Raw genomic sequence first — 13,171 nt, 5'->3', positions numbered from 1 at the left:
TATTATTGCTTGCAAAGAATTACAGCCCAAAATCAAGCAAACCTGCGAAAACAAAACAAAAAAGAATATGCAACTATGTCACAATTTAAATTTGCACAATTCAAAAGATATTTGTACCCACCATTTGTGACATTTGAAAGATGCAATTATCTCTCAGCAGATAGAATGAGTTCCACTAAGTTGAAATTATAAATTGTAACAAGACCTTTGTTCGGATGCTTGCACTTACTTTACCAATCACTGAAAAAAAGGGACTTAACCTACATGTTAGTGAGACTGAAAGATCATTATTTGTATTAAAAAGTCATCTGTCTCCTCTCCTATAAATTAAACAAACTATACATCTTTAGCTAGATAGTATGGGTCTCCTTCTCTCCTGCATAAAATGTATCCTTCCAGATCACTGATGGCGGCACTGTGGAGGCATAGGTTCTCTCTTGCATAACTGGTGGGACTGTACATCACAAAAATAAAATTATGCTTACCTGATAATTTCATTTCCATCGTGGGGAGGAGAGTCCACGGCTTCATTCATTACTTGTGGGAATTAAGAACCTGGCCACCAGGAGGAGGCAAAGACACTCCAGCCAAAGGCTTAAATACCTCCCCCACCTCCCTCATCCCCCAGTCATTCTGCCGATGGAACAAGGAACAGTAGGAGAAATTTTAGGGTATAAATGGTGCCAGAAGAATAACATTAATTTAAGGTCCGCCCACCGGAGCAACGGGCGGGAGCCGTGGACTTTCCTCCCCACGATGGAAATGAAATGATCAGGTAAGCATAATTTATATTTTCCATCTAAAGGGGAGGAGAGTCCATGGCTTCAATTATTACTTGTGGGAACAAATACCCAAGCTCTAGAGGACACTGAATGAAAAAACGGGAGGGCAAAAAAAGGCGGACCCTAATCTAAGGGCACCACAGCCTGTAAAACCTTTCTCCAAAAAATCTGCTTCCACCGAAGCAAAAACTTAAATTTTTTAAAATTTGGTAAAGGTATGTAAGGAGGACCAGGTAGCTGCCTTACAAATCTGCTCGATAGAGGCCTCATTCTTGAAGGCCCAAGAAGAAGCCTCATCTCTAGTTGAATGAGCCGTGATCCTCTGAGGCGGCTTATGTCCCGCTGTCTTGTAGGCCAAGCGAATCATGCTCCTCAACCAAAAGGACAAAGAAGTTGAAGAGGCCTTCTGCCCTTTGCGCTTCCCTTAATACACCACAAAGAGATGTAGACTGTCTAAAATCCTTCGTAGCCTGAAGATTAAACTTCAAAGCACGAACCACATCCAGATTCTGAAGTAACCTCTCTTTAGGAGAAGAGGGGTTACGATCAGGTTGATCGAGTACGATCAGGTTGATTGACACCTCCCTGCTGGCGGCCCATTGACCGCGAGTCTGCAGGGGGTGGCGTTCCACCAGCAGCTCTTGTGAGCTGCTGGTGCAATGCTGAATACGGAGAGCGTATTGCTCTCCACATTCAGTGAGGTCGGATCAGGTCCGCAAGACCTTTGATACATAGGCCCCTTTGGCTGGGGTGTCTTTGCCTCCTCCTGGTGGCTAGGTTCAGTATTTCCCAAAAGTAAGGAATGATACCGTGGACTCTCCTTATATTAAGAAGGAAATAGCTGATTTTACTGTTTGATATAACATTTTCAGTTGACTAGAAATGCTTAATTATTGCCCTGATGGTGGAAATGGGCATTTTCAATGCTTTTGCTATTTTCTTATAGCCACATCCCATTTTGTGAAGCTCAACAACCTTTTGCTGCACATCACAGCTATATTCCTTAACCATTGTTAACCATTGTGATGAATAACTAATGGAATTTGGACTATGTGTTACCTCACATTTATACCCTAGTGAAACAGGAAGTCATGGTTGAACAATTTCCTGTTCCTAGTCACCCAGGTGTACTAAAAAAGTAAAATATCAATAGGAATGTACTTCAAATATATTTTTCTCATATGAATTAATAGAGGTGCCAATAATTGTGCCACACATATTTACCAAATATTATTTTTTTTTTTGGATAAACTTGTGTTGTGTTTGCAATTGTTTGATATCCATTTTGTGTATTTTTTTTAAACAAAAGATCAAAAGGTTAAATAATAAAGGTGATTGTTCACAGCCTTCTTTGCTCATATTTACCAAGGGTTCCAATATTAGTGGAGGACACATATACAGTCGTATGCAAAAGTTTAGGCACCCCTGACAATTTCCATGATTTTCATTTATAAATAATTGGGTGTTTGGATCAGCAATTTCATTTTGATCTATCAAATAACTGAAGGACACAGTAATATTTCAGTAGTGAAATGAGGTTTATTGGATTAACAGAAAATGTGCAATATGCAACAAAACGAAATTAGACAGGTGCATAAATTTAGGCACCCCAACAAAAATATTGCATCAATATTTAGTAGAGCCTCCTTTAGCAGAAATAACAGCCTCTAGACCCTTCCTATAGCCTGTAATGAGTGTCTGGATTCTGGATGAAGGTATTTTGGACCATTCTTCCTTGCAAAACATCTCCAGTTCAGTTAGGTTTGATGGTTGCCAAGCATGGACAGCCCGCTTTAAATCACCCCACAGTTTTTCAATGATATTCAGGTCTGGGGACTGGGATGGCCATTCCAGAACATTGTACTTGTTCCTTTGCATAATGCCAGAGTAGATTTTGAGCAGTGTTTTGGGTTGTTGTCTTGTTGAAATATTCAGCCCCGGCGTAACTTCAACTTTGTGACTGATTCCTCAACATTATTCTCAAGTATCTGCTGATATTGAGTGGAATCCATGCGACCCTCAACTTTAACAAGATTCCCAGTACTGGCACTGGCCACACAGCATGATGGATCATCGATCAAATTTTACTGTGGGTAGCAAGTGTTTGTCTTGGAACGCTGTGCTCTTCTGCCACCATGCATAACGCCCCTTGTTATGACCAAATAACTCAATCTTTGTTTCATCAGTCCACAGCACCTTCTTCCAAAATGAAGCTGACTTGTCCAAACGGCATCACTCTCCCATACAGCTTCTTCTTGTGCAAAGTGCACTGAATTGTTGAACGATGCACAGTGACACCATCTGCAGCAAGATGATGTTGTAGGTCTTTGGAGGTGGTCTGTGGGCTGTTTTTGACCGTTCTCACCATCCTTTGCCTCTCCGATATTTTACTTGGCCTGTCACTTCTGGCCTTAACAAGAACTGTGCCTGTGGTTTTCCATTTCCTCACTATGTTCCTCACAGTGGACACTGACAGCTTAAATCTCTGCGATAGCTTTTTGTAGCCTTCCCCTAAACCATAATGTTGAACAATCTTTGTTTTCAGGTCATTTGAGAGTTGTTTTGAGGCCCCCATGTTGCCACTCTTCAGAGGAGAGTCAAAGAGAACAACAACTTGCAATTGGCGACCTTAAATACCTTTTCTCATGATTGGATGCACCCGTCTATGAAGTTCAAGGCTTAATGGGCTCACCAAACCAATTGTGTGTTCCAATTAATCAGTGCTAGGTAGTTACAGGTATTCAAATCAACAAAATGACAATTTATGCACCTGTCTAATTTCGTTTTGATGCAAATTGCACATTTTCTGTTAATCCAATAAACCTCATTTCACTACTGAAATATTACTGTGTCCTTCAGATATTTGATAGATCAAAATGAAATTGCTGATCCAAACACCCAATTATTTATAAATGAAAATCATGGAAATTGTCAGGGGTGCCTAAACTTTTGCATACGACTGTATATGTGTCCTCCACTAATATTGGAACCCTTGGTAAATATGAGCAAAGAAGGCTGTGAACAATCACCTTTATTATTTAACCTTTTGATCTTTTGTTTAAAAAAAATACACAAAATGGATATCAAACAATTGCAAACACAACACAAGTTTATCCAAAAAAATAATAATATTTGGTAAATATGTGTGGCACAATTATTGGCACCTCTATTAATTCATATGAGAAAAATATATTTGAAGTACATTCCTATTGATATTTTACTTTTTTAGTACACCTGGGTGACTAGGAACAGGAAATTGTTCAACCATGACTTCCTGTTTCACTGGGGTATAAATGTGAGGTAACACATAGTCCAAATTCCATTAGTTATTCATCACAATGGTTAAGAATGGTTAAGGAATATAGCTGTGATGTGCAGCAAAAGGTTGTTGAGCTTCACAAAATGGGATGTGGCTATAAGAAAATAGCAAAAGCATTGAAAATGCCCATTTCCACCATCAGGGCAATAATTAAGCAGTTCTAGTCAACTGAAAATGTTATGAATCAACCTGGAAGAGGATGTGTGTCTATATTGTCTCAACACACTGTGAAGAGGATGGTTCTCCAATATCTCCAAGGATCACAGCTGGAGAATTGTTGCGTCTTAGGGTCATAAATATTCCAAAACTACAATCTGATATCACCCACATCACCACAAGTTATTTGGAAGGGTTTCAAGAAAAAAGCCTCTACTCTCATCCAAAAACAAACTCAAGAGTCTTCAGATTGTCAGACACTACTTGAAATTCAAATGGAATCAGGTTCTATGGTCAGATTAAACCAAAATAGAGCTTTTTGGCAATAAACACCAGAGGTGGTTTTGGCAAACACAGAGAGGTAGCCATGTGGAAAAGTACCTCATGCCCACGGTTAAATATGGTGGTGGCTCTTTAATGTTTTGGAGCTGTTTTTCTGCCAGAGGACCTAGACATTTTGTTAGGATACATGGCATCATGGACTCAAATATTAACAGATATTTATTGAACACCTGACTGCCTCTGGCAGAAAGATTAAAAACAGAATTTATGCTTACCTGATAAATTACTTTCTCCAACGGTGTGTCCGGTCCACTGCGTCATCCTTACTTGTGGGATATTCTCCTCCCCAACAGGAAATGGCAAAGAGCCCAGCAAAGCTGGCCATATAGTCCCTCCTAGGCTCCGCCTACCCCAGTCATTCGACCGACGGACAGGAGGAAATATATATAGGAGAAACCATATGGTAACGTGGTGACTGTAGTTAGAGAAAATAATTCATCAGACCTGATTAAAAAACCAGGGCGGGCCGTGGACCGGACACACCGTTGGAGAAAGTAATTTATCAGGTAAGCATAAATTCTGTTTTCTCCAACATAGGTGTGTCCGGTCCACGGCGTCATCCTTACTTGTGGGAACCAATACCAAAGCTTTAGGACACGGATGAAGGGAGGGAGCAAATCAGGTCACCTAAACGGAAGGCACCACGGCTTGCAAAACCTTTCTCCCAAAAATAGCCTCCGAAGAAGCAAAAGTATAAAATTTGTAAAATTTGGCAAAAGTGTGCAGTGAAGACCAAGTCGCTGCCTTACATATCTGGTCAACAGGAGCCTCGTTCTTGAAGGCCCATGTGGAAGCCACAGCCCTAGTGGAGTGAGCTGTGATACTTTCAGGAGGCTGCCGTCCGGCAGTCTCATAAGCCAATCTGATAATGCTTTTAAGCCAAAAGGAAAGAGAGGTAGAAGTTGCTTTTTTACCTCTCCTTTTACCAGAATAAACAACAAACAAAGAAGATGTTTGTCTGAAATCTTTAGTAGCCTCTAAATAGAATTTTAGAGCACGGACTACGTCCAAATTGTGTAACAAACGTTCCTTCTTTGAAACTGGATTCGGACACAAAGAAGGTACAACTATCTCCTGGTTAATATTTTTGTTGGAAACAACCTTCGGAAGAAAACCAGGCTCAGTACGCAAAACCACCTTATCTGTATGGAAAACCATATAAGGCGGAGAACACTGCAGAGCAGATAACTCAGAAACTCTTCTAGCGGAAGAAATTGCAACCAAAAACAAACTTTCCAAGATAATAACTTAATATCTATGGAATGTAAGGGTTCAAACGGAACCCCTTGAAGAACTGAAAGAACTAGATTAAGACTCCAGGGAGGAGTCAAAGGTCTGTAAACAGGCTTGATTCTAACCAGAGCCTGAACAAACGCTTGAACGTCTGGCACAGCTGCCAGCTTTTTGTGAAGTAAAACAGATAAAGCAGAGACCTGTCCCTTCAGAGAACTTGCAGATAATCCTTTCTCCAAACCTTCTTGTAGAAAGGAAAGAATCTTAGGAATTTTTATCTTGTTCCATGGGAATCCTTTAGATTCACACCAACAGATATATTTTTTCCATATTTTATGGTAAATTTTTCTAGTTACAGGCTTTCTAGCCTGAATAAGAGTATCTATTACAGAATCTGAAAACCCACGCTTTGATAAAATCAAGCGTTCAATCTCCAAGCAGTCAGTTGGAGGGGAACCAGATTCGGATGTTCGAATGGACCTTGAACAAGAAGGTCCTGTCTCAAAGGTAGCTTCCATGGTGGAGCCGATGACATATTCACCAGGTCTGCATACCAAGTCCTGTGTGGCCACGCAGGAACTATCAAGATCACCGAAGCCCTCTCCTGATTGATCCTGGCTACCAGCCTGGGAATGAGAGGAAACGTTGGGAATACATAAGCTAGGTTGAAGGTCCAAGGTGCTACTAGTGCATCTACTAGAGTCGCCTTGGGATCCCTGGATTTGGACCCGTAACAAGGAACCTCGAAGTTCTGACGAGAGGCCATCAGATCCATGTCTGGAATGCCCCATAATTGAGTTATTTGGGCAAAGATTTCCGGATGGAGTTCCCACTCCCCCGGATGATCCTCCATCGCCAGGGAACTCCTTGTTCCCCCCTGATGGTTGATATATGCAACAGTCGTCATGTTGTCTGATTGAAACCTTATGAATTTGGCCTTTGCTAGTTGAGGCCAAGTCTTGAGAGCATTGAATATCGCTCTCAGTTCCAGAATGTTTATCAGGAGAAAAGATTCTTCCCGAGACCATAGACCCTGAGCTTTCAGGGGTTCCCAGACCGCGCCCCAGTCCACCAGACTGGCGTCGGTCGTGACAATGACCCACTCTGGTCTGCGGAAGCTCATTCCCTGTGACAGGTTGTCCAGGGTCAGCCACCAACGGAGTGAATCTCTGGTCCTTTGAACTACTTGGATCGTCGGAGACAAGTCTGAATAATCCCCATTCCACTGTCTGAGCATGCACAGTTGTAATGGTCTTAGATGAATTCGTGCAAAAGGAACTATGTCCATTGCCTCAACCATCAAACCTATTACTTCCATGCACTGCGCTATGGAAGGAAGAAGAACAGAATGAAGTACTTGACAAGAGCTTAGAAGTTTTGATTTTCTGGCCTCTGTCAGAAAAATCTTCATTTCTAAGGAATCTATTATTGTTCCCAAGAAGGGAACTCTTGTTGACGGGGACAGAGAACTTTTTTCTATGTTTACTTTCCACCCGTGAGATCTGAGAAAGGCTAGGACAATGTCCGTATGAGCCCTTGCTTTTGACAGAGACGACGCTTGAATCAGGATGTCGTCCAAATAAGGTACTACTGCAATGCCCCTTGGTCTTAGCACCGCTAGAAGGGACCCTAGTACCTTAGTGAAAATCCTTGGAGCAGTGGCTAATCCGAATGGAAGTGCCACAAACTGGTAATACTTGTCCAGAAAGGCGAACCTTAGGAACCGATGATGTTCCTTGTGGATAGGAATATGTAGGTACGCATCCTTTAAATCCACCGTGGTCATGAAGTGACCTTCCTGGATGGTAGGAAGGATCGTTCGAATGGTTTCCATTTTGAACGATGAAACCCTTAGAAATTTGTTTAGAATCTTGAGATCTAAAATTGATCTGAATGTTCCCTCTTTTGTTTGGGAACTATGAACAGGTTGGAGTAAAACCCCATCCCTTGTTCTCCTAATGGAACAGGATGAATCACTCCCATTCTTAACAGGTCTTCTACACAATGTAAGAATGCCTGTCTTTTATTTGGTTCGAAGATAATTGAGACCTGTGGAACCTTCCCCTTGGGGGTAGTTCCCTGAATTCCAGGAGATAACCTTGAGAAACTATTTCTAGCGCCCAAGGATCCTGAACATCTCTTGCCCAAGCCTGAGCAAAGAGAGAAAGTCTGCCCCCCACCAGATCCGGTCCCGGATCGGGGGCCAACACTTCATGCTGTTTTGGTAGCAGTGGCAGGTTTCTTGGCCTGCTTACCCTTGTTCCAGCCTTGCATCGGTCTCCAGGCTGGCTTGGTTTGAGAAGTATTACCCTCTTGCTTAGAGGGTGTAGAATTTGAGGCTGGTCCGTTTCTGCGAAAGGGACGAAAATTTGGCTTATTTTTTGCCTTAAAAGACCTATCCTGAGGAAGGGCGTGGCCCTTTCCCCCAGTGATGTCTGAAATAATCTCTTTCAAGTCAGGGCCAAACAGTGTTTTACCCTTGAAAGGGATGTTAAGCAATTTGGTCTTGGAGGACACATCCGCTGACCAAGACTTTAGTCAAAGCGCTCTGCGCGCCACGATAGCAAACCCTGAATTCTTCGCCGCTAATCTAGCTAATTGCAAAGCGGCATCTAAAATAAAAGAGTTAGCCAATTTAAGTGCTTGAACTCTGTCCATAACCTCCTCATACGAAGATTCTTTATTGAGCAACTTTTCTAGTTCTTCGAACCAGAAACACGCAGCTGTAGTGACAGAAACAATGCATGAAATTGGTTGTAGAAGGTAACCTTGCTGAACAAACATCTTTTTAAGCAAACCCTCTAATTTTTTATCCATAGGATCTTTGAAAACACAACTATCTTCTATAGGAATAGTAGTGCGTTTGTTTAGAGTAGAAACCGCCCCCTCGACCTTGTGGACTGTCTGTCATAAGTCCTTTCTGGGGTCGACTATAGGAAATAACTTCTTAAATATAGGGGGAGGAACAAAAGGTATACCGGGCCTTTCCCACTCCTTATTTACTATGTCCGCCACCCGCTTGGGTATAGGAAAAGCATCGGGGGGCACCGGAACCTCTAGGAACTTGTCCATCTTACATAATTTCTCTGGAATGACCAAATTGTCACAATCATCCAGAGTAGATAATACCTCCTTAAGCAGTGCGCGGAGATGTTCTAATTTAATTTAAATGTTACAACATCAGGTTCAGCTTGTTGAGAAATTTTCCCTGAATCTGAAATTTCTCCCTCAGACAAAACCTCCCTCCTGGCCCCTTCAGATTGGTGTGAGGGTATGTCAGAACAGTTATCATCAGCGTCCTCTTGCTCTTCAGTGTTTAAAACAGAGCAATCGCGCTTTCTCTGATAAGTAGGCATTTTGGATAAAATGTTTGCAATAGAATTATCCATTACAGCCGTTAATTGTTGCATGGTAATAAGTATTGGCGCACTAGATGTACTAGGGGCCTCTTGTGTGGGCAAAACTGGTGTAGACACAGAAGGGGATGATGCAGTACCATGCTTACTCCCCTCATTTGAGGAATCATCTTGGGCAATATCATTATCTATGGCATTATTGTCCCTACTTTGTTTGGACACTATGTCACAATTATCACATATATTTAAATGGGGAGAAACCTTGGTTTTCATACATATAGAACATCGTTTATCTGATGGTTCAGACATGTTAAACAGGCTTAAACTTGTCAACAAAGCACAAAAAACGTTTTACAATAAAACCGTTACTGTCACTTTAAATTTTAAACTGAACACACTTTATTACTGAATATGTGAAAAAGTATGAAGGAATTGTTCAAAATTCACCAAAATTTCACCACAGTATCTTAAAGCCTTAAAAGTATTGCACACCAAATTTGAAAGCTTTAACCCTTAAAATAACGGAACCGGAGCCGTTTTTACATTTAACCCCTATACAGTCCCAGGTATCTGCTTTGCTGAGACCCAACCAAGCCCAGAGGGGAATACAATACCAAATGATGCCTTCTATAAGCTTTTTCAGTGGTTCTTAGCTCCTCACACATGCATCTGCATGCCTTGCTTTCCAAAAACAACTGTGCATTAGTGGCGCGAAAATGAGGCTCTGCCTATGACTAGAAAAGGCCCCCAGTGAAAAAGGTGTCCAATACAGTGCCTGCCGTTTTTTTTTTTTTAAAACAATCCCCAAGATTATAATAACTATTAATAGTTATAATCTGCCAAAAATACTTAGTAAAGTAATCGTTTTAGCCCAGAAAAATGTCTACCAGTTTTTTAAGCCCTTATGAAGCCCTTTATTCTTTTACTTAAACTAAGAAAATGGCTTACCGGTCCCCATAGGGAAAATGACAGCCTTCCAGCATTACCAAGTCTAGTTAGAAATGTGTCATACCTCAAGCAGCAAAGTCTGCCCACTGTTTCCCCCAACTGAAGTTACTTCATCTCAACAGTCCTGTGTGGAAACAGCCATCGATTTTAGTAACGGTTGCTAAAATCATCTTCCTCTTACAAACAGAAATCTTCATCTCTTTTCTGTTTCAGAGTAAATAGTACATACCAGCACTATTTTAAAATAACAAACACTTGATTGAAGGATAAAAACTACATTTAAACACCAAAAAACTCTTAGCCATCTCCGTGGAGATGTTGCCTGTGCAACGGCAAAGAGAATGACTGGGGTAGGCGGAGCCTAGGAGGGACTATATGGCCAGCTTTGCTGGGCTCTTTGCCATTTCCTGTTGGGGAGGAGAATATCCCACAAGTAAGGATGACGCCGTGGACCGGACACACCTATGTTGGAGAAATGGGCTGTGGTTGGGGGCAACTTTACGGGCAGCAGCCATGACAGGTCGCAATGTTGAGAACTGGCACAGTGTTTCAAGCTAATCTACTGAATAACTTCTGTTTATGGAGGCATCCACAGCGTACTATAAGTGAAACTGCTCAATCTAACTATGTGCATTTGGAATTGCTAACTATTTTCTACCCAGCTCCAGCATTCCAAGCTCTAAATCGCGGCAGTTGTTAGAGGAGGAGAAGGCCTCACATAAATCCACCTTGGCGGCTACATCCCTGGAAGCGTTGAGTGCACAGTGCTCTCTTGTCTATCACTGCAAATACCCTCTATCATAATGGAGGACATTGGTATATTTATTCTTAAAACACTACGAGACCTTCTGCCTAGATACCTAGACAGGTACAATGGCATTGACCATTTTCCTGTCGGAGCCAACAATGAGAATGCTCCTAATAGCAATGCAGGAAACTTACACTTACCAAACCAAAGTGGTAATTATCGTGAAGCATCACCCCCTGGAGATGCAGAACAAGTGGAGAAACTCCATATGGAGGAGCGGAGGAGAATCTTGCCGACAGAACCTCCAGCAGCTTGGCCCTCTGCTGATATAACGGCAGAAGATTTTACTTGACCTGTCACAGCTTCTGAGCAGTCCGAAGGCGATGCGATATACACATTACTGTTTCCTGCTGATCCGGTTGTTACTATGCCTTCAGCTATCTCACACCCCCTACCAGTGCTTGGGAACAGGGTTCTTCGCTCTGGTGTTGCTCTATTTACAAGCTACTACAGAACAGTGGGGAACAGAGACTCGACTTTATGTATCGACCATCTTCACAACTGGCACTCCTGGCGACATCACTACTGGCGGGTACAACTGCCCTTTCCATGTGGACTGTTTCTCAGAGGATAGGAATAGGCTGAAAACCTAACAACAATATCCGTAAGGAACCTCTGTTAGTATGCAGTTAGTTATCAACAAAAGAAAAGAATCGGATCGTAAGTCCATGTAGTTAAAAAATAGCAAACTTTATTCGTAGAAGTCGTTTAAAACTGCACACATATGCAGAGCAAAATTCAGGGGCTTCAGCTGGACAGAGCGTAGAAAGCTGATCTTACGCATTTCGGCCGTTGGCCGTAGTCATAGATCCATTCCTCTTACTAGAGGAAAGCTTGTTATAGGGTATATGCCCCTCCTATTAAAATTTAAAATGACAGATGTTACATATCTCTGTATAGGTGCTCATATGTAAACATACGGCAGGACGGGAATACATTATTCATACAGTGGAGCAGCTAACAGAACTCAATACATTTAATTACAAAAAGAGAAAAAATTAGTATATGAACAATATTTACACATTTCATTGACTAGCCAATTGGATATAAAGGCCAAAAACACACTGCAAAGACCAATATAAGTTGTACTAACATGAATTAACCTGAAATAGTTTTAAATTACATTCAGAAATGTTAAAAAATAATAATAACCATGTGCAAGTATGAAGAGTTCATTTGGTCTATTAGGATCCTGAATTAGTAATGCATTAGGAGTTATTTAAGCCAAACATGATTAGTAGCTCAATAGTGTAAATTGAAAATTCATTAATGTGAAGTAGGATTAGAAGTCCTATTCCATATATTCTCATTTAAATACCTATAGGCTAAACATTGTTATAAAGATGCAAGATATTAGTGCAGGATGTAGTAACTGGATAGCTATTAAACCATAAACCTCCTAGTGTATAAACTTATAATAGGCAATAGAGGGTCTGTATATGGGAGTAAACTACTCCCAATAATTTATTAAATCAAATTGCGAATTAAATCCCTCTGGTACTAGTGTTTGTAATTTGTATATCCAGTATACTTCCTGGCGTCCCAGGAGTCTGTTTTTGTCCCCTCCTCTAGCTGGGGTGATTATGGCTATGCAGTTAGTTCTAATAGTTGCTCCCTGGTTTAACATAAGCTGTTTATATGTCCTATATAGATTTACCCAATATCACCATACCTTTAGGCTATTGTACAGGTGGGAACTTTATATGAGGACAATTGTTGTTTGAATGTCTGTATCACCCACTGTATTGGCCGCTCATGGTTATATGATCATCTCATTATGTGTGTGTTAACCTGCATTATCAATACCTTTAAGAATTTACATAATGCATAGTACTATAGTACTACTAGACGGGAGCATTTTCTTTCTTTGGTAGTCATTAACTTTTGGAAAAAGTTATGTATATCTCTGACACAACCTCATTCATTTTATCTATTGGATCCCTCTCATATTTTAGGCAGTGATGCCTGTAAAGGGTATTATAAGTGTTATGCTAATATGATTCTTCTATACCTGTTACGTGAAACTTGCCTTTTATTGCTAGGATGATTATATGTGTAATATTAATGTTCATACATGGTAATGTATACAACTATATCTAGTTCTAATAATATATTAGAAAAGGACCATATCCCCTTCCTATAAGATCTGAGGTGGCGCTGCATGTGGCCGGTGCGGCGGGACTTGATTATATTTACAATCTGAGGATCCTTTTTCTGCCCATAGTTA

Source organism: Bombina bombina, chromosome 2 (assembly GCF_027579735.1).
Source record: "Bombina bombina isolate aBomBom1 chromosome 2, aBomBom1.pri, whole genome shotgun sequence".
Taxonomy (NCBI): Eukaryota; Metazoa; Chordata; class Amphibia; order Anura; family Bombinatoridae; genus Bombina; species Bombina bombina.
This window is presented reverse-complemented; position numbering follows the sequence as displayed.